This window comes from Triticum aestivum, chromosome 6D (genome assembly GCF_018294505.1).
Source record: "Triticum aestivum cultivar Chinese Spring chromosome 6D, IWGSC CS RefSeq v2.1, whole genome shotgun sequence".
In the NCBI taxonomy this organism is placed as follows: Eukaryota; Viridiplantae; Streptophyta; class Magnoliopsida; order Poales; family Poaceae; genus Triticum; species Triticum aestivum.
The window spans coordinates 51,651,606-51,672,412 of NC_057811.1; positions in this window are offsets into that span (position 1 = coordinate 51,651,606).

Below are 20,807 nucleotides of genomic sequence, written 5' to 3' on the forward strand. Positions count from 1 at the left end.
TGTTATATGTATTTAGTAGAACACTTCCATGCCTTGTGTTGCCCTGTTAAATTCCTGTAGCATGTTGTTTTTGTGCTCTGAACAATGCTACCTGATGCTGTTTCAGTCATGTCCAGTAATTTCACCAAGTCTGTGAACCTGTTATCTTTTGCACTTTTGCCATGATTGTTTGAGCTTGTTATGTTGTGATCTAGCCGTAGCTCAGTGTTCATCTTTTGTCAAGCATCTCCTGTAGATTACTGTCATATGCTTTGTTGCTATGTTGAAGTGCTGTACCATTGTTAGTTGTTGCATTTTAAGTGCTATCATGCTGTTAATCACAGATTCGTGTCATTCTTGTTTTGCTTGCCATTTGCAAACCGTGCATCCGTTTTCGGTGATCTTTATATTGATTTTGTTGAGGATATAAACCTTAGAGTCACCCGCCAGGAGGGGCCGGGTTACTCATAATGGTCATCGCCGGAAGCCCGGCGCCAAGATTAAAGACGGTGTGCCAAAGATGGGCTTAAGACCCGGAGATGGCTTAAGGCCCGTAGTTACAACCGTTGTTAAGGTAGAACTTGTAGTATAAGGCAAGAATAGTTGAGAGTCCGAGCCGGACACTCTTATGAGCCGGCCGGGACTCTTCGAAGCTGCGGGGCGTCAACCTCTCTATATAAAGGGACGACCCGGCAGCGGTTTAGGGACAGGAAATATCTGATCGAGAGCCAGGCATAGCAGTTAAGCTCCCTGGTCATCGAAACCCTAATAAATACCACCTCAACTGGACGTAGGCTTTTACCTTCACCGTAAGGGGCCGAACCAGTATAAACCCTCGTGTTCCTTGTCCCGTTTAACCCCTTCAAGCTTCCTAGCAGCGATGGCTCCACGACTAAGTCCTAGGTTGAGGACATCTGCCGTGACAATTCCACGACAGTTGGCGCCCACCGTGGGGCCAGCGCACGGTGGATTTGAGTTCTTGAAGGGCAGCTTCGAAGGGCTCAAGGGATACGCTGTGGTCCGGATGACTGAGAGTCGTCGCGGCAAGCTCTACATCGACGATGCAAGCTGGGGCCCCGACGCCGGCTCAATTGAGTACGGATACCGGGTCCCCTTCGGCGGAATTCATGTTTTCATTGGCAAGATTGGTGAGCCGGGCCCTGAGCCGGATCTCTGCATGTGTTTTGTTGTATGCCATGCCATCTTTCCAGTGGTGTATGCCATGTATTTTTGTGATCTCTGTGGTGACTAGCACAAGCATGCAAACTAGGCCCCGTAATGTTTCTGATTTCAGAGACTTAGTAATTTCTCTAAGTCTGTGACTGCTGTCATTTTGTTGCCATGTATCCATGTGTCTACAGAGAGATCCATGCTTATTTTGGTGATGTTCAGTAAGGATGTTTTGTAGATATTGTTGTAATTGATCCATTACTGCCCTTGTTTGAAATTATGGAGTGCCATAGCATGACTCTGAAATATTTCTGGCAGATTGTTAACATGATATTCAATTTCGCCAAGCTTGTTGTAGTTGATCCATACATGCTATGATTTTGTTCTTGCCATGTATAGCTTCATAAACATACCATCTTGCTGTAGGTATGCTTGTTTTGTCATGCATTGCTTTGTAGTGAGTGCATCAAGCTCACCAAGATGCCTTCATCTTATTGTTTCTGCCAGGCTCTGTTTTCTGCCAAGTCTGAAACCTGTTAACGAAACTTGCTATGTTTACATGGTTGCCATCATATCTTCCGTTCCGTTTTGGCTTATGGTTAGTAAGAGAATTTTGTTATATGCATTGATTAGAACACTTTCATGCCTTGTTTTGCCATGTTAAGTTCTTGTAGCATGTTGTTTTAGTGCTCTGAACATTGCTACCTGATGCTGTTTCAGTCATGTCCAGTAATTTCACCAAGTCTGTGAACCTGTTATCTTGTGCACTTTTGCCATGCTTGTTTGAGCTTGTTATGTTGTGATATAACCATAGCTCAGTGTTCATCTTTTGTCAAGCATCTCCTGTAGATGACTGTCATATGCTTTGTTGCTATGTTGGAGTGCTGTAGCATTGTTACTTGTTGCATTTTAAGTGCTATCATGCTGTTAATCACAGATTCGTGTCATTCTTGTTTTGCTTGCCATTTGCAAACCGTGCATCGTTTTCCGGTGATCTTTATATCGATTTCAACCGAAATCATCTCATATTTCCAGTGGCATGCTTGGTTTGCCAAGTTACTGCCTTGTTCATCATTTTTATTCCGGAGCACGCATATGCATCGCATATCATATCTTGCATATCATTCATGTTTTGCATCATGTTGCTTGTGCATTTCCCGTGATTGATTGTGATTCCGTTGCTTGTGTTCTTGTTTTGGGTAGAGCCGGGAGACGAGTTCGTGAACGAGGAACCTGTTGAGTATGCTTACGAGGATCAAGCTTTCGACAACTCTGAGAACCTTGCAGGCAAGATGACCATACCCTCGAAATCACTTCTATCTTTGCTTTGTTAGTTGTTCGCTCTATTGCCATGCTGCGCTACCTACCACTTGCTATATCATGCCTCCCATATTGCCATGTCAGCCTCTAACCATCCTTTTCCTAGCAAACCGTTGTTTGGCTAAGTTACCGCTTTTGCTCAGCCCTTCTTATAGCGTTGCTAGTTGCAGGTGAAGATGAAGTTTGTTCCATGTTGGAACATGGATATGTTGGGATATCACAATATCTCTTATTTAATTAATGCATCTATATATATTTGGTAAAGGGTGGAAGGCTCGGCCTTATGCCTGGTGTTTTGTTCCACTCTTGCCGCCCTAGTTTCTGTCATACCGGTTTTATGTTCCTTGAGTTTGCGTTCCTTACGCGGTTGGGTGATTTATGGGACCCCCTTGACAGTTCGCCTTGAATAAAACTCCTCCAACAAGGCCCAACCTTGGTTTTACCATTTGCCACCTAAGCCTTTTCCCCCGGGTTTTCGCGAGCCCGAGGGTCATCTTTATTTAACCCCCCCCCCCGGGCCAGTGTTCCTCTGAGTGCTGGTCCAAACTAGAGCCCTTTGAAGCGCCACCTTGGGGAAACTTGAGGTCTGGTTTTAGTTGTACGGACTGCTCATCCGGTGTGCCCTGAGAACGAGATATGTGCAGCTCCTATCGGGATTTGTCGGCACATTCGGGCAGCTTTGCTGGTCTTGTTTTACCATTGTCGAAATGTCTTGTAAACCGGGATTCCGAGACTGATCGGGTCTTTCTAGGAGAAGGTTTATTCTTCGTTGACCGTGAGAGCTTATGATGGGCTAATTTGGGACACCCCTTCAGGGTATTATCTTTCGAAAGCCGTGCCCGCGGTTATGAGGCAGATGGGAATTTGTTAATGTCCGGTTGTAGAGAACTTGTCACTTGACCCAATTAAAATACATCAACTGCGTGTGTAGCCGTGATGGTCTCTTCTCGGCGGAGTCTGGGAAGTGAACACGGTTTGAGTTATTCATGAACATAAGTAGTTTCAGGATCACTTCTTGATCATTGCTAGTTGACGACTATTGCATTGCTTCTCTTCTCGCTCTCATTTGTGTATGTTAGCCGCCATATAAGCTTATTGCCTACTGCAGCTCCACCTCATTACACCATCCTTTCCTATAAGCTAAATAGTCTTGATCTCGCGGGTGTGAGATTGTTGAGTCCTCGTGACTCACAGATTCTATCAAAACAGTTGCAGGTGCCGACGATGCCAGTGTAGGTGACGCAACCGAGCTCAAGTGGGAGTTCGATGAGGAACGTGGCCATTACTATGTGTCTTTTCCTGATGATCAGTAGTGGAGCCCAGTTGGGTCGATCGGGGATCTAGCATTTGGGGTTATCTTATTTTCATTTTGTTTTGACCGTAGTCGGTCTATGTGTGGTTTTTGGATGATGTATGAATTATATTTATGTATTGTGTGAAGTGGCGATTGTAAGCCAACTCTCGTTATCCCATTCTTGTTCATTACATGGGATTGTGTGAAGATGACCCTTCTTGCGACAAAACCACAATGCGGTTATGCCTCTAAGTCGTGCCTCGACACGTGGGAGATATAGCCGCATCGTGGGCGTTACAAGTTGGTAATCAGAGCCATCCCCGACTTAGGAGCCCCCTGCTTGATCGAATCGCTGGCGTTGTTGAGTCTAGAACAAAAATGTTTTGAGTCTTAGGATTATATATATCGGAGAGTAGGATTCTTTTTACTCCTCAGTCCCTTCGTCGCTCTGGTGAGGTCTCCTGACGTAGAAGTTTTGACTCTTCTCTCCTCAAATTTCACTAAAAAAAATTTTAGGATCACGCGGGTATCTTAGAATCGTTCCGATGGTTTTGTGACGAGAACATTGTTCTTGGTGCCTCCTGACATTTAGGGGTTGTGGCAGTGTCCCGGGGAGTTGAGCTCTGAGGTGTTGTCGTCACAATTTTATCATTGCTGTTCCGGAATACCTGAGTTTCGCCGACATCGAAATCTCTTTTATGCAGTTGTTGGTGAGATCACCTCGACGCCACCTAGTACTGGGGCGGGAGTTCAGGAGTATTGCCATAACTCGTATAACGGATGTTTTTCGAAGGTTGAGGTACACGATTTCCGAAGGTTTCTTGGTTATGTGTTGACGGATGGATACAGCTGGATCTAGGGATTGCTAGTTTGGGTGATATATTTTGTGTCCCCTGTATCCCCAACACCAGATTGCATAACCAAAAAGTTTCGGGAGTTTATAGGTGGGATTCATGTAGCTCTTAGCATTTCTTTCCGCAGATATTTGGTTTGTGATTGGGTAATCCTTACCATTTATTTGCTCCACTCGTACCTTTTTATTTTATTCATCAATCTCTTATCAAGTGGCTTCTCACCTTAATGGAAGTGTGATGATTTACTATGGAATTCATTCGTTCATCCTTGTTCGAATGTTTTTTGTGAAGACTATATGTTGCAATTTCTATTCGTTGATTCAACTTGACTAATTGTCTATCAAGATGCTAACGGATGTCACCCTCTTCAGGATGGCTCCGCCAACGCGTCAGAATCCGGAACGCAATGAAGGGAGTCAGGCGAACCCTCCGCCACCACCTCCGCCTCCGGAGGCATGGCAAACTATCATGGCAGCCACCAATGCCAATGCTCAGATGATTCTGCAACTCTTGCAAGAACGCACCCAAGGGCAAGGCAATCAAGGAAATCAAGGCCAAGGCAACCATCAACCTCACTTCGCTATCCTCAACCAGTTTCTCGCAAATCAGCCCAAGTCTTTCAGCTACTGTGTCGAGGCCACGGATGCCAATGATTGGCTCGTGGACATCAACAAGAATTTTGAATGTAGCAATGTCAGGCCGGAGGACTTTGTCAAGTTCGCTTCTTTTCAACTCAAGGATCAAGCTTCCGAGTGGTATCAACAATACAAAGATTCCAGAGGAGGTCGTGTGATCACTTGGACTGACTTCTGTCGAGACTTCAAAGCTCACCACATTCCACAAAGTGTTGTTGAGAGTAAGCGTGAGGAGTTCCGCAATCTCAAGCAAGGCAGCATGTCCGTGTATCAATACAACACTCAGTTTCAGAAACTCGCTCGCTTCGCTAAGCAAGACGTTCCTGATGAAAAGAGCATGATCTATCAATTCAGAAGTGGTCTCAGAGAAGATCTGCAATTACCTCTTGTGCTTTTTGAGCCGACCAAGCATGATGATTTCTACAATATGGCACTAAAGCAAGAGGCTGCTCAGCTCAAGTGTGAGGCTTCTAAGAAGAGAGTCAGAGACGCAGTTCAGTCTTCTTCTTCCTCACTTGTGGGTGCTAAGCAACAGAAGTTCTGGTTGCCTCCTCCTCCTCCGTTTCGTCAGCCTTACCAGCAGAAGAACAAAGGTGGCCATGGTTCTTCCCACTCTTCCAACTCTGGCTATCAGAAAAAAGTCTCAGTTGCAAGCTCCAAAGTCCAATGCTCCTTATCACCGTCCACTCTTAGAGGTGACTTGCAACAAGTGTCAGCAGAAAGGTCACTATGCTAACAAATGCTTCAACCAAAGGCGCCTTCCGCCTCCTCCTCCTGTGAGATCTTCCAACAATGCAGTGGTCAAGCATAATCCAAAGTCTTCTAAGGTGAACATGATGAATGCAGCTTAAGCGGAGGAATCTACTGATGTGATAATGGGTAATCACTCAGTTAATGATATTCCTGCAAAAGTCTTATTTGATACTGGTGCATCGCATTCTTTCATTTCAAGACCTTTTGTGGCTATGCATGATCTGGTTACTGAAGTATGGCCGAGTCCTTTGTCTATTGTTTCCCCGGCTCGACAAATGACTTCTCGAGTATTCGTTCGGGATTCCGTTATCAAGATGGGCAACTATAAATTTTTATCTTCTCCAATGGTTCTTGGTGACTCGGATATTGATCTTATTCTCGGGATGGACTGGCTTTCTAAGCACAAGGCTCAACTTGATTGTGCTGCCAGGGAAATTCAATTGACGCACTCTTCTGAGGGTGTGATTATTTATGCCGCTCGTGATGAAACCATTCGGTTATTTTCTCTCAATGAGAAGGGCGAATTGAATGCCATCTCTCAAATTCCAGTCGTTTGTGAGTATCAAGATGTCTTTCCAGAAGAGCTTCTGGGTATGCCTCCTCACCGGCCAGTTGAGTTCGTTATTGATCTTGAGCCGGGCACGGGACCCGTTTGCAAGCGTCCTTACAAGCTTGGACCCAAGGAGCTGAAGGAATTGAAGAAACAGCTCGATGAACAAGAGCGTCTGGGTTTGATCAGACCGAGTTCATCTCCATGGGGTTGTGGTGTTCTTTTTGTCTAGAAGAAGGATGGCACGAAACGACTTTGTGTCGACTACCGTCCATTGAACAAGAAGACAATCAAGAACAAGTATCCACTTCCCAACATCAATGAGCTATTCGAGCAACTCAAGAGTGCTAAAGTATTCTCCAAGCTTGACCTTCGTATGGGTTATCATCAGATTCGCATTCGTGAAGAGGATATTCCCAAGACAACATTCAGAACAAGCTTTGGTTCTTATGAATATACTGTCATGTCTTTCGGCCTTGTCAATGCTCCTCCAACATTCTCTCGGATGATGAATTTCATCTTCAACCCCTATACCAATGAATTCGTGCTGGTGTATCTCGATGATATCTTGGTCTTCTCCAAGAATAAGAAGGATCATGCCAAACATTTGCGATTGGTGCTCGACAAGCTCAGAGAGTATCAATTCTATGCGAAGTTCTCAAAATGTGAGTTTTGGCTTGATGAAGTTCTTTACCTTGGTCACATCATCTCTGCCAAGGGCATCGCTGTTAACCCCGAGAAGGTGTCCGCAATTGTGAATTGGGAACCTCCTCAGAATGTCAAGCAGCTTCGAAGTTTTCTTGGTCTTGCAAGCTATTGTCGAAGATTCGTTGAGAATTTCTCTAAGATTGCAAAGCCTCTTTCCAACCTCCTCCAGAAGCATGTGAAGTATGTCTGGTCTCCTGAGTGTGATGTTGCTTTCAACACTCTCAAAGAGAAACTCGTCACAGCTCCTGTCTTAACTCCTCTGACGAATCCAAGCCATTTGAAGTTTTCTGTGATGCTTCTCTCCAAGGTCTCGGTGCGGTGTTAATGCAAGAGAAGAAAGTGGTGGCCTATACCTCTCGTCAGTTGAAGTCCAATGAAAAGAACTACCCCACTCACAATCTTGAGTTGGCGGCAGTTGTCCATGCATTAATAACGTGGAGACATCTCTTGTTGGGAAGAAAAGTGGACATATTCACCGATCACAAGAGTCTCAGGTACATCTTCACTCAGCCCAACCTCAACCTCAGGCAGACTCGATGGGTCGAAATGATTCAAGAGTACAATCCGAGTATTGAATATACTCCAGGCAAAGCCAATGTCATTGCTGATGCTTTGAGCAGGAAGGCTTATTGCAACAGCTTAATTCTCAAGCCATTCCAACCGAATCTTTGTGAAGCTTTCCGCAAGCTGAATCTCCAAGTTGTTCCTCAAGGCTTTCTTGCCAACCTCATAGTCTCTCCTACTTTGGAAGATCAAATTCGTGAGGCACAACTTCTTGATGCCATGGTGAAGAAGGTGAAACGTGGTATTGATAAGGGTCTTTCCAAATACAAGTGCTACCGCATTGATGACAGAGACACTTTATTCTTCGAGGACAGGATTGTGGTTCCTAAAGGTGATCTAAGGAAAGTCATAATGAACGAGGCGCACAATTCTCTCCTTTCCATTCATCCTGGAAGTACGAAGATGTACCATGACCTCAAGCAGTCGTATTGGTGGACTCGAATGAAGCGAGAAATCGCGCAATTCGTGAACGAATGTGATGTCTGTCGAAGAATGAAAGCAGAACACCAACGACCAGCTGGTCTCCTCCAACCTCTTGCTATCCCAGAATGGAAGTTTGATCACATCGAAATGGACTTCATGACTGGATTTCCAAAGTCCAAGCGTGGAAATGATGCTATTTTCGTTGTCATTGACAAGCTTTCTAAAGTGGCTCATTTCCTTCCAATCAAAGAATCCGTCACAGCAGCTCAGTTGGCAGAGCTATACACCTCCAGGATTGTCTCCTTGCACGGCATTCCACAATTGATTTCTTCAGATCGTGGAAGCATCTTCACCTCTAAGTTCTGGGACTCCTTCCAGAAGGCCATGGGCACCAACATTCGCTTCAGCACAGCTTTCCATCCTCAAACTAGTGGCCAAGTCGAGCGAGTCAATCAAATTCTTGAAGATATGCTCAGGGCTTGTGTCATTTCCTTTGGCATGAAATGGGAAGATTGTCTTCCATATGCCGAGTTCTCCTACAACAACAGCTTCCAAGCCAATTCGGGCAAGGCCCCATTCGAGATTCTCTATGGCGGAAAGTGCCGTACTCCTCTCAATTGGTCAGAGACTAGAGAACGCCAATTTCTTGGCAATGACTTAATCACTGAAGCTGAAGAAATGTGTAAAGTCATCCGTGAAAATCTCAAAGCCGCGCAATCGCGCGAGAAGAGTTACTATGATAGTAAGCACCGTGATGTGGCTTTCGAGATCGGAGACCATGTCTACCTCCGCGTCTCTCCAATGAAAGGCACTCGTCGCTTTGGTATCAAAGGGAAGCTTGCCCGTAGATACGTGGGTCCTTCCAAGGTCATTGGCAAAAGAGGCGACCTCGCCTATCAACTTGAGCTTCCTCCCAACTTCGCAAACGTGCACGATGTGTTCCACGTGTCACAGCTTCGCAAGTGCTTCAAGACGCCTGAGCGCACCATCAACTTCGAAGAGATTGACCTCCAAGAAGATCTGTCTTATCATGAGCACCCCGTTGCTATTCTTGAAGAAACTGAGCGCAAGACTCGCAACAAGTCAATCAAATTCCTGAAAGTGAAGTGGTCGCACCATTCCGACCGAGAAGCCACCTGGGAACGTGAGGACCATCTTCGTTCTGAATATCCGGAGTTCCTTCAGTCCTAGATCTCGGGACGAGATCCTCCCGTAGTGCTGGAGTGCTGTAACACCCCGGATGTAACTTTCCATATTTGTAACTACAACTCTTGCCATTTTCGGCTATGTGTTATGATATTCCCTCCGTGGTCGGGTTTTATCTTTCGTTTTGCATTTTGTTCATGTCATGCATCTCATATCATGTCATCATGTGCATTGCATTTGCATACGTGTTCGTCTCATGCATCCGAGCATTTTCCCCGTTGTCCGTTTTGCAATCCGGCACTCCCACCTCCTCCGGCGCACCCCTCTTGTTTTCTTTCATGAGCGGGTGTCAAACGTTCTCGGAATGAACCGAGGCTTGTCAAGTGGCCTTGGTATACCACCGGGAGACCACCGGTCAAGTTTTGTTCCATGAGGTCGTTTGGTACTCCAACGGTTAACCGGGTAACCGCAAAGTCCGTTTGTGTGTGCAGCAAAAACCCCTCTCTAAACAGCCCAAAACTCCTCTAAGTCTCTTCCATGCTCTAGGTCGTTCGATCATGATCCTGTGGGCGAAAACCGCACCTCATTTGGAGCCTCCTAGCTCCCTCTACCTATATATATGCATCCCTCCCGAAATACATTCGCGGTGCAAACCTAGTCTTCTTCCACCCCGCGCCGCCGGACACGTCCGGTCCGGCCGGACGAAAACCCGCCGCCGCGCCCGACCAACCAGAACGTGCCATGTCACCCCGCCGGCCACCCTCTCTCTCTCCTTCACCGCGCGGCCCGCCGATGCCCGTCCTGGGCCCCCGCGGCCCGGGGCCGCCCGCGCCCCCGCGCGCACCTCCCTCCGTCCACGCGGCTCCCCGCGCGCCGGCCGGCCTCGCGCCGCCGCTGCTCTCCGCCGCCGCCGAGCGCCTCCGCCGCCGCCGCCCGCGCCGCCGCCTCCTCCGCCGCCGTTCCCCGACGCCTCCTCTTCTCCCTCCGACGCTGGTCGTCGTCTCTTTCTCCTCTCCCGTCGCCGACGTACGAGCTCGGCCCGATCGGATCTGAGAACTGGAGGTTGACTTTTTCTCCTCTCCCCCGTTTTTTTCTCCAAGTCTTGAAGATTTTCCACATTACATGCCCCTGTTCATCGCATCATAACTCTTTGCATATAGCTCCGTTTTGCGCGTGTAATATATCGAAATGTTCGCCTCGTGATGCTCTACATTTGGTTGCATTGCACCATGTTCATTAGAGCCCATCTTGATGCCCAAATCTCTGGTTCAAGAGTGCTAGTTGCTGTTATCTTCTGTTACTTAGCAGAACTTGGAGATTTGTTATTTTTGTTGCATTTAATCTGTGCATCTTATGGGCATGAGCTCTATATGTGTTTTGTTGTATGCCATGCCATCTTTCCAGTGGTGTATGCCATGTAGTTTTGTGATCTCTGTGGTGACTAGCACAAGCATGCAAACTAGGCCCCGTAATGTAGTTTTCTGATCTCTGTGGTGACTAGCACAAGTCTGTAACTGCTGTCATTTTGTTGCCATGTATCCATGTGTCTACAGAGAGATCCATGCTTATTTTGGTGATGTTCAGTAAGGATGTTTTGTATATATTGTTGTAATTGATGCATTCCGGACCTTGTTTGAAATTATGGAGTGCCATAGCATGACTCATTCTTGCTCTACTTTTGCTATAAAATATTTCTGGCAGATTGTTAACATGATATTCAATTTTGCCAAGCTTGTTGTAGTTGATCCATACATGCTATGATTGTTTTCTTGCCATGGATAGCTTCATAAACATACCATCTTGCTGTAGGTATGCTTGTTTTGTCATGCATTGCTTTGTAGTGAGTGCATCAAGCTCACCAAGATGCCTTCATCTTATTGTTTCTGCCAGGCTCTGTTTTCTGCCAAGTCTGAAACCTGTTAAGAAAACTTGCCATGTTTACATGGTTGCCATCACATCTTCTGGTCCTTTTTGGCTTATGGTCAGTAAGGGACTTTTGTTATATGAATTTAGTAGAACACTTCCATGCCTTGTGTTGTCCTGTTAAATTCCTGTAGCATGTTGTTTTCGTGCTCTGAACATTGCTACCTGATGCTGTTTCAGTCATGTCCAGTAATTTCACCGTCTGTGAACCTGTTATCCTTTGCACTTTTGCCATGATTGTTTGAGCTTGTTATGTTGTGATCTAGCCGTAGCTCAGTGTTCATCTTTTGTCAAGCATCTCCTGTAGATTACTGTCATATGCTTTGTTGCTATGTTGGAGTGCTGTACCATTGTTACTTGTTGCATTTTAAGTGCTATCATGCTGTTAATCACAGATTCGTGTCATTCTTGTTTTGCTTGCCATTTGCAAACCGTGCATCCGTTTCCGGTGATCTTTATATCGATTTTGTTGAGGATATAAACCTTAGAGTCACCCGCCAGGAGGGGCCGGGTTACTCATAATGGTCATCGCCGGAAGCCCGACGCCAAGATTGAAGACGGTGGGCCAAAGATGGGCTTAAGACCCGGAGATGGCTTAAGCCCGTAGTTACAACCGTTTGTTAAGGTAGAACTTGTAGTATAAGGCAAGAATAGTTGAGAGTCCAAGCCGGACACTCTTATGAGCCGGCCGGGACTCTCTGAAGCTGCGGGGCGTCAACCTCTCTATATAAAGGGACGACCCGGCAGCGGTTTAGGGACAGGAAAGATCTTATCGAGAGCCAGGCATAGCGGTTAAGCTCCCTGGTCATCGAAACCCTAATAAATACCACCTCAACTGGACGTAGGCTTTTACCTTCACCGTAAGGGGCCGAACCAGTATAAACCCTCGTGTTCCTTGTCCCGTTTAACCCCTTCAAGCTTCCTAGCAGCGATGGCTCCACGACTAAGTCCTAGCTTGAGGACATCTGTCGTGACAATTCCACAACAGTTGGCGCCCACCGTGGGGCCAGCGCACGGTGGATTTGAGTTCTTGAAGGGCAGCTATGAAGGGCTCAAGGGATACGCTGTGGGCCGGATGACTGAGAGTCGTCGCGGCAAGCTCTACATCGACAATGCAAGCTGGGGCCCCGACGCCGGCTCAATTGAGTACGGATACCGGGTCCCCTTCGGCGGAATTCATGTTTTCATTGGCAAGATTGGTGAGCCGGGCCCTGGGCCGGATCTCTGCGCCGATCTCATTGAGACGGCTCAGCGCGCACGACCCGCCCGGGCCCTGCCTGCCTTAAGGCATGCTTTTGTGGGATGCATCCATGGAGGGTTTTCTGGTGGATCTGGATCTGGTGATGAGACGGCCGCCGGTTCTGACGGCGAATCAACCACAGATGAGTCAAACTCGTTGTATCAACTTCAAGATGGCAGGCTAATGGGTTGTTCCGATGGTGACAGTATTCCGGACCCGTTCGAGCCGCCGAGCCGGGTTGGATTCTTCATGGCCGGTGCGCAGCCTGTTCAGAACCCTGCCGCTGGGGCGGGAAACCCGGTGCCCTCGCCGGCTCAGGTGTTGATGGATCTCACGGACAAGATGACGGTCCTGTTGACCGCCGCGGTTGACCCGGTGGATCAAGCTCAGCATGACGCGGAGGTGGCGCAGTTAAAGTTAGATCTAGTGAAAGCCAAAGAGGACCTGGCAGCAGAAGGGATCAAGATGGCTGCGGAGAGGGCGGCTCTCGATGCCCAAACTCAGCTGATTCAGGCGCAGTCCTTCCGGCTCACGATGGATCAGAACGCGTCCAATGAGGTCATGAGAAGGAGGCATCAAAAGGCCCAATCTCGACTCCCTCCGGTTTACGATCCTCGAAACCTCTTCAACACGCTAGGTGCAGGGACTAGTAACCCGCCAGGGATCATAGTGCCCGGGTCTGCGACCCCTGTTCAGCCACAAGTGATGGGGCCTCCCCGGGTGAACCCTGCCCCGCCTCAGTATGTGCCAATACCATCGGGTCATTATGCTAACCCGCTGGAGAACATGGTCGCCGCAGCGGCACGGCTGGCGGCCCTCCCAATCGACGGCGACTCTCCGACGGCTATTGAAACCCGCCGGGTCAGGGAACTCCTTCAGACAGCGCTGGCACAGCAAGAGGCGTACTCTTACAACCGGGATAGGATCCACTCGACCTCTCGGCCAGGCCGGAGCCCGAGTTACAGTAGACACATGGTCTCAGCGACCGGCTCAAGTAATGTCCGACGCCATGACCCGCCCCCTGGCCATGGCCCGGCTCATAACGGAGCCTTTCACGCAGCAGACCAAGACAGAGCGCGGCAAGAGGCGGAGCAGGTGCCTCAGTTGACGGCTTACCAGACTCCCCCGGCTTATCCGACGACTTCCGTCGACGTGGGTATCTCTACCAGGACTGGAGGTGTCCCTTGTTTAGTACCGGCTCTCCGCAATGAACGTCTACCCAAGGACTTCAAAGGGCCTAGGAAGGTGCCTAATTACACGGCTGACTTACAACCCGGAGCCTGGATCGAGAGTTACGAGATGGCCATGGAATTACTAGAGGTCAGCGAAGCGGCAATGGCCAAGTACTTCACCATGATGTTAGATGGGACTGCCCGCACTTGGTTGAAAGGGCTACCACCGAATTCCATTGGGTCTTGGGCTGAGCTGAAAGCCCGGTTCATCCAAAATTTCAAGGATACATGTAGGCAGTCTATCTCAATTGTGGATTTGACTAACTGTAAGCAGCAGGAGGGTGAGTCTACGACACATTGGGTTCGCCGGGTTAAGGAGATAATACATTCATCTGATAAGATGGATGCCGGCTCTGCAGTTTTAATGTTGGAACAGAATTGTCGTTTTCTGCCCCTGAAGATGAAGCTTGGGCGGCTCAAGCGTGATTGTAATGATATGGGTACGCTGATGGCGGCTCTCGTCAAGTATGCCGACTCTGATAGTACCAAGGACCCCACTTCAGATGATGAAAGGACAGGGAAGGGAAAGAAGAACGGCAATGGCAAGGGTCCTCAGCACAACCCGGGGAATCAAGGAGGCGGCAAGCGCAAGGCCGACGGCAGCCTAGAGTTCGTGGCCAACGCCAGCTCACAGGGTAATAACCAGCGACGCAAGGGGAGGCCACCTCCCCGAGCCGGCGGGTCAGGCCCAACGCTGGAGCAGCTATTGAATGAACCTTGTCCAAGGCACGGCTCTAGGGAGAAGCCAGCTACTCATTTATGGAAGGATTGCGCGATCATGAAAGCCTTTAATAATTCCAACACCTTTGATGGCAACAATGGCCCGGGCGGTGGCTCAGGCGCCGGCGGTTTTCATGGCCCGGGCGGCGGCTCGAATTCTAATTCTCATAACGGTCAAGGAGGCTTTAATCAGCAGTCTGGCCAGGGTCATCAACAGCAGCAGGGAGGTTATCAGACCAATCCAAAGCAGCTTAGTGGTGGGCAATATCATGTATTTACCACCAGTCTGTGTAAGCCAGATCAGAAGCTTCATAAGAGGGCTGTGAATGCTGTTGAACCGGCGGTTCCACGCTATTTACGATGGTCTGAGCAGCCTATAGTGTGGAGTAGGGAGGATCACCCTCCCCGGGTGGATAATCCGGGTCACTTGGCCTTGGTGGTGGCTCCTCAGGTGGGAGGATATAAGTTCACTAAGGTGCTCATGGATGGAGGCAGCAGCATCAACATCCTCTATTATGAGACTTTCCGTCGTATGGGGTTGGTTGATAAGAACCTCAGCCAGTCAAACACTATTTTCCATGGTGTGGTACCTGGTAAGTCGGCTTATCCAGTCGGCAAGATCGAGTTGGAAGTGGCCTTTGGAGACGAGCACAACTACAGGGTGGAAAAATTGACCTTTGAGGTGTTCAAGATAAGAAGTCCGTACCATGCCATATTTGGGCGTCCGGCTTACGCCAAGTTCATGGCACGGCCGTGTTATGTGTATTTACAGCTCAAGATGCCGGGTCATAATGGGACCATTATGGTTCACGGCAGCCGAAAGGTGGCCTTGGAGTGTGAGGAAGGTGATGCAGCTTATGCAGAATCTGTTTGCGCAACAGAGGAGTTGAAGTTTTACAAGGACAATGTTGACCCAACAGATATGACCTCTCTGAAAAAGCCGACTACGGAGCATGAGCCGGCAATGAAATTTAAGTCGGCTGATGAGACTAAACTTGTTGATTTCGTTCCAGGTGATTCATCTCAGCAGTTTAGCATCAGTGCCAATCTGGATCCAAAATAGGAAAGCGCGCTCATCGAGTTCATCCGTGAGAATAGGGACATTTTTGCATGGAAACCTTCTGACATGCCAGGTGTACCTAGAGAACTCGCTGAGCACACTCTCAATGTTGATCCGAAATTTAAGCCGGTCAGGCAATTCCTTCGGCGGTTTAATGAAGAGAGGCGGAAAGCTATTGGTGAAGAGGTGGCCCGGCTCTTGGCGGCCGGGTTTATTGTTGAAGTCTTTCACCCAGAGTGGCTAGCTAACCCGGTGCTCGTGCTCAAGAAGAACGGCACCTGGCGGATGTGTGTGGACTACACGGACTAAAACAAGGCATGTCCGGCTGATCCTTTTGCTCTTCCCCGTATTGATCAAATCATTGATGCTACGGCGGGTTGTGAGCGCTTGAGTTTCTTGGATGCTTATTCTGGATACCATCAGATTAAAATGGCAGTTAAGGACCAGGAGAAGACGGCGTTCATCACTCCCTTTGGAGCCTTCTTCTATGTATCTATGCCTTTTGGGCTCAAGAGTGCACAGGCGACTTATCAGCGTTGCGTGCAGAACTGTCTTCATAACCAGATTGGGCGCAATGTCCATTCTTATGTGGATGATATTGTGGTTAAGTCCAGGGAGAAGAAAACCTTGATAGATGATTTGAGAGAAACCTTTGATAATCTCCGGGTCTACAAAATGATGCTTAACCCGGCCAAGTGTGTTTTTGGTGTTCCTGCAGGCAAGCTCTTGGGTTTCTTGGTTTCTAACAGAGGTATTGAAGCTAACCCGGAGAAGATCAAGGCGATCACCTCTCTGGCTAAGTCGGCGTGCATAAACGACGTCCAGCGCTTGGCGGGTCGTATTGCTGCTTTAAGCCGTTTTATAAGCCGTTTGGGTGAGAAGGCCATGCCATTGTACCAGTTGATGAAGAAAACTGATGACTTTATCTGGAATGATGCAGCAAATACTGCTTTTGAGGATTTGAAGAGGCAGCTAGCAGAGCCCCCAGTCCTTGCTGCTCCGATTGACAAGGAGCCTTTATTGCTATATGTGGCTGCTAACACACGAGCCGTCAGTGTGGCTGTGGTGGTGGAGCGCAAGGAAGAGGGTAAGGAACATCCGGTTCAGCGGCCGGTTTATTACGTCAGTGAAGTGCTCATCGAGTCCAAACAGCGGTATCCACATTGGCAGAAGCTTGTTTATGGTGTGTTCATGGCAAGCCGGAAGCTTAAGCATTATTTCCAGGGTCACCCCATCACTGTGGTCAGTTCTGCCCCCCTTGGAGATATCATTCAAAACAGAGAGGCCACAGGGAGAGTGGCTAAGTGGGCTATAGAGCTCGGACCTCATGGCCTGAAATACGTACCACGCACTGCTGTTAAATCTCAGGCCTTGGTGGATTTCATCAATGATTGGACAAAGCTACAAGTGCCTGAACAAAAGCCGGATAACACATATTGGACTATTCACTTCGATGGGTCCAGGCAATTGGAGGGCTCGGGGGCTGGAGTCGTATTGGCTTCCCCTAAGGGTGACAAGTTCCATTATGTGCTACAATTGATGTTTCCTTGCACTAACAATGCAGCTGAGTACGAGGCCTTGCTCCACGGTCTTCGGATGGCTAAGGAGATGAGCTTGAGCCGGGTAAGGTGCTTCGGTGACTCAGACTTGGTGGCTCAGCAAGTATCAGGAAAGTGGGACTCCAAGGACCCTCTCATGGCGGCTTATCGCCGTGAAGTTGATGCCATAGCTGGGCACTTTCAGGGTTACCAAGTAGAGCACATCGATCGCAGGAAGAACGAGGCGGCTGATGCTTTAAGCCGGCTGGGCTCTCAGCGAAAACCGGTGCCGCCTAATACCTTCCTGGACGTCTTGCATAACCCTTCTGTTAAGTTGCCTACAGAGGAAGACTTGGCTGTCCCTGACCCGGAGGCACGACTGGTGGCGGCTCTCCACATCATCCCAGACTGGACAGTGCCCTATCTGGCTTACATGACCCGGGGAGAGTTGCCTGAGGATGAAACTTTGGCTAGACAAATAACCCGGCGGTCTAAGTCAATGGTTGTTATCAATGGTGAGCTGCATCGCCGCAGTGTTACGGGAGCGTTCCAGCGTTGTGTCTCCCCTAGGGAAGGTCAAGAGATCTTGCGTGAGATTCACGAAGGGGATTGTGGTCATCATGCCGGCTCAAAGTCCCTTGTGGCCAAGGCTTTTCGTCATGGTTTTTATTGGCTGACGGCTCATGCTGATGCGGAGGACTTGGTCAGTAAATGTGATGATTGCCAAAGGTTCTCACGACGGGCTCATGTGCCGGCTCAGGAGCTGAGGATGATCCCAATTACTTGGCCCTTTGCGGTCTGGGGGCTTGATATGGTTGGGCCTTTTAAAAGGTCCAAGGATAAGAAGACCCACCTCTTGGTGGCAGTTGCCAAATTTACCAAGTGGGTTGAAGTGGAGCCAGTTAGCAAGTGTGATGCAGCCACGGCAGTTCAGTTTATGAAAAAGGTGATCTTTCGATTTGGCTTTCCACACAGCATTATAACTGACAATGGTACCAATCTGTCCAAAGGCGCCATGGAGGAATTTTGTCAACGAGAGCATATTCGACTTGATGTTTCATCAGTGGCTCACCCTCAATCCAATGGTCAAGCTGAGAGGGCTAATCAGGAGATTCTGAAAGGCATCAAACCCCGGCTTTTGGTCCCTTTGCAACGGACGCCGGGTTGTTGGGTGGAGGAGTTACCCTCCGTGCTGTGGAGTATCAACACTACTCCTAACAGGTCTACGGGTTACACGCCTTTTTTCATGGTTTATGGAGCAGAGGCAGTCCTCCCCAGTGACATCCGTCATGACTCGCCTCGAGTGGCGGCTTATGTTGAGGTGGATAATGAACAGGCGCGCCAAGATGCTCTTGACTTGTTGGACGAACAGCGTGATGTGGCAGCAGCTCGCTCGACGATTTACCAACAAGACCTGCGCCGTTATCATAGTTGTCGGGTTAAATCCCGGGTCTTCCAGGAAGGCGATCTGGTGCTCCAGCTCATCCAAGATCAAACAGATGCGCACAAGCTATCCCCTCCTTGGGAAGGGCCCTTTGTGGTCAGCAAGAATTTGCACAACGGATCATATTACCTCATTGACATTCGGGAGCACAAAGATTCACGTAAGTCGGAGGAAGAGACCCGTCGGCCGTGGAACATAGCTCAGCTGCGGCCCTATTACACTTGAGCCACCGGCTCTCATAATGTACATATTTCTCTAAGCCATGTATATATTATGATAAGCAATAAAGCAGGACCTCTGTCCTTTTTTCTCCTCCAAAGGTGAATGTGTTGTTTTCATTACAAGATCACATGATAACTTGAAGGAGGATCCGGCTTATGATCGCATTCGAATCTAGCCATACACAATATAGTCACTTGGGGGCTTCCTGTTCAAACATAGGTCGTATTCGAACCAAAGAGAACATAGCTGTCGATACCCATTTGATTGGCAAGGTGCCGAGCTCATTGGGGAGTTGTCTTTGATCATATTTGAATCATAGTTTAACCCCTTTGGGAACCGACGTGGATCGTATTCGAATCAGCGTCGTTAAACAACTCCTGAAGTCATTTGGGGGCTTCATGTTCAAACATGGGTCGTATTCGAACCAAAGAGAACATAGCTGTCGGTACCCTCTTGATTGGCATCGCCACACCCACTGGGGGCTATATGATCGCATTCGAATGTTAGCATAACCCCTTTGGGACGGGTCTCTGGTCGTATTCGAACCGGAAGCCCCTAAGCTTTTCTGAGTTACAAAAGGTTCTTTTGATTATTTCAATAGTGTACACGGCGGGTATTACTTTGCCGGCTTAACTTTGATTCACAATACTAGTCGAACACAATCGACGTTATTCAGACTGGTGAACCGGAATTGAGGTACCAACCTTGCTATTCCAGGTCATATAAACCGGAAGTGTACTTGAAGGCCGGTAAGTGTGTTATTACGGTTATATCAAGGATATGATCGAGGATCAATCTTTCATGACTTAGCTCTATATTCCGGGTTATATGTATAAGACTATGATTCTCAGTGCGGTAAGCCGCCTAGAGACTTGTGATTTATTCTTCTATGCAGGATAGTTAAAGACAACTATTTGAGCTTCAAGAACATGAATGATCATTTATGACCCGGAGGAGCATAAGGAAGCAACTTCAATGAAATCCAGCATTCAACACGTGCACGATGGCACGGCAAAGTTAAAGTGTTGGTCCTATTCTATTACAAGACTCATCCAGTCCAAAAGGGTGAAGCATTGTTTAAATAAGCCGCCTACAGAGTTAAGATGCCTGCTGGGTTGAAGCTTCCGGCTCATCCCTCTCCGCGCCTCCGGCTGTTCCCAAGAACTAGAAAGTTGACGATTTCCAGTCAATGCCGCTCAGAGCTTCAAATTGAGATTCCTCGTCAATTAACCCGGCCAGGTCAATCTCCGGGGCAAAGGTGTGCTTACGAGTCGGCGGGACTAAGCTGATGGCTTCATAGCGCGGAGTGGGGATCCTCTGATTCTCTGCATCATAACCCGGCTGATACTTGGTCAGATCCGTGTCATTTCCAATTAGAGTGGCCACTGGGCGTACGATCTTCACGCAGGCTGCGAAGTCCCTTTGGTCGAAGGGGGTGCCGTCTTCCTTCAAACTGGGATAGCCTAGGGCAATGTCCGCCGGGTCTAGTTCTGGAAGGAACGCCTTGGCCCGGCTCAGAGCAGCTATGGCTCCGGCTCTTGCAGAGGCCCGTCGCAGCTCTTGGACCCGCTGAGGAAGAACGGCAAGCGGCGAAGAACTTCCGCCAGGTGAGTCGGCACCTCATTGGATAGGGCCACCACAGCCAAGGCACGCGTGACCCGGTGTAGAGTTGCTCCACCAGGGTGTACACGGCCTTAAGCTTGGTTAGCACACTTTGGTTGAGGTTGGCGTTTCTGGGACCTGTTTAACGGAGTAAGATAAGTTGCTGGCAATGATGGGTTATGAGACATGAAGATTATAAACTTGATGAAAGCCGGTGGGATACTTACCGAAGATGGCGGTGACCATCTGTGACATGTGGCGCTTTAAGCCGGAGAGTTCGGCGGTCTTCTCCATCAGAGCTTTCTCCGCCTGTTTGGCCCGGTTCACCAGAGTAGCCTTCTCTTCGGCCCAAGCTTTCCGTTCAGCGTCAAAGTCCGTCTTCAGCTTTTCTTGCGCAGCAATACTGGACACAAACTTGGCATTGGCCTTC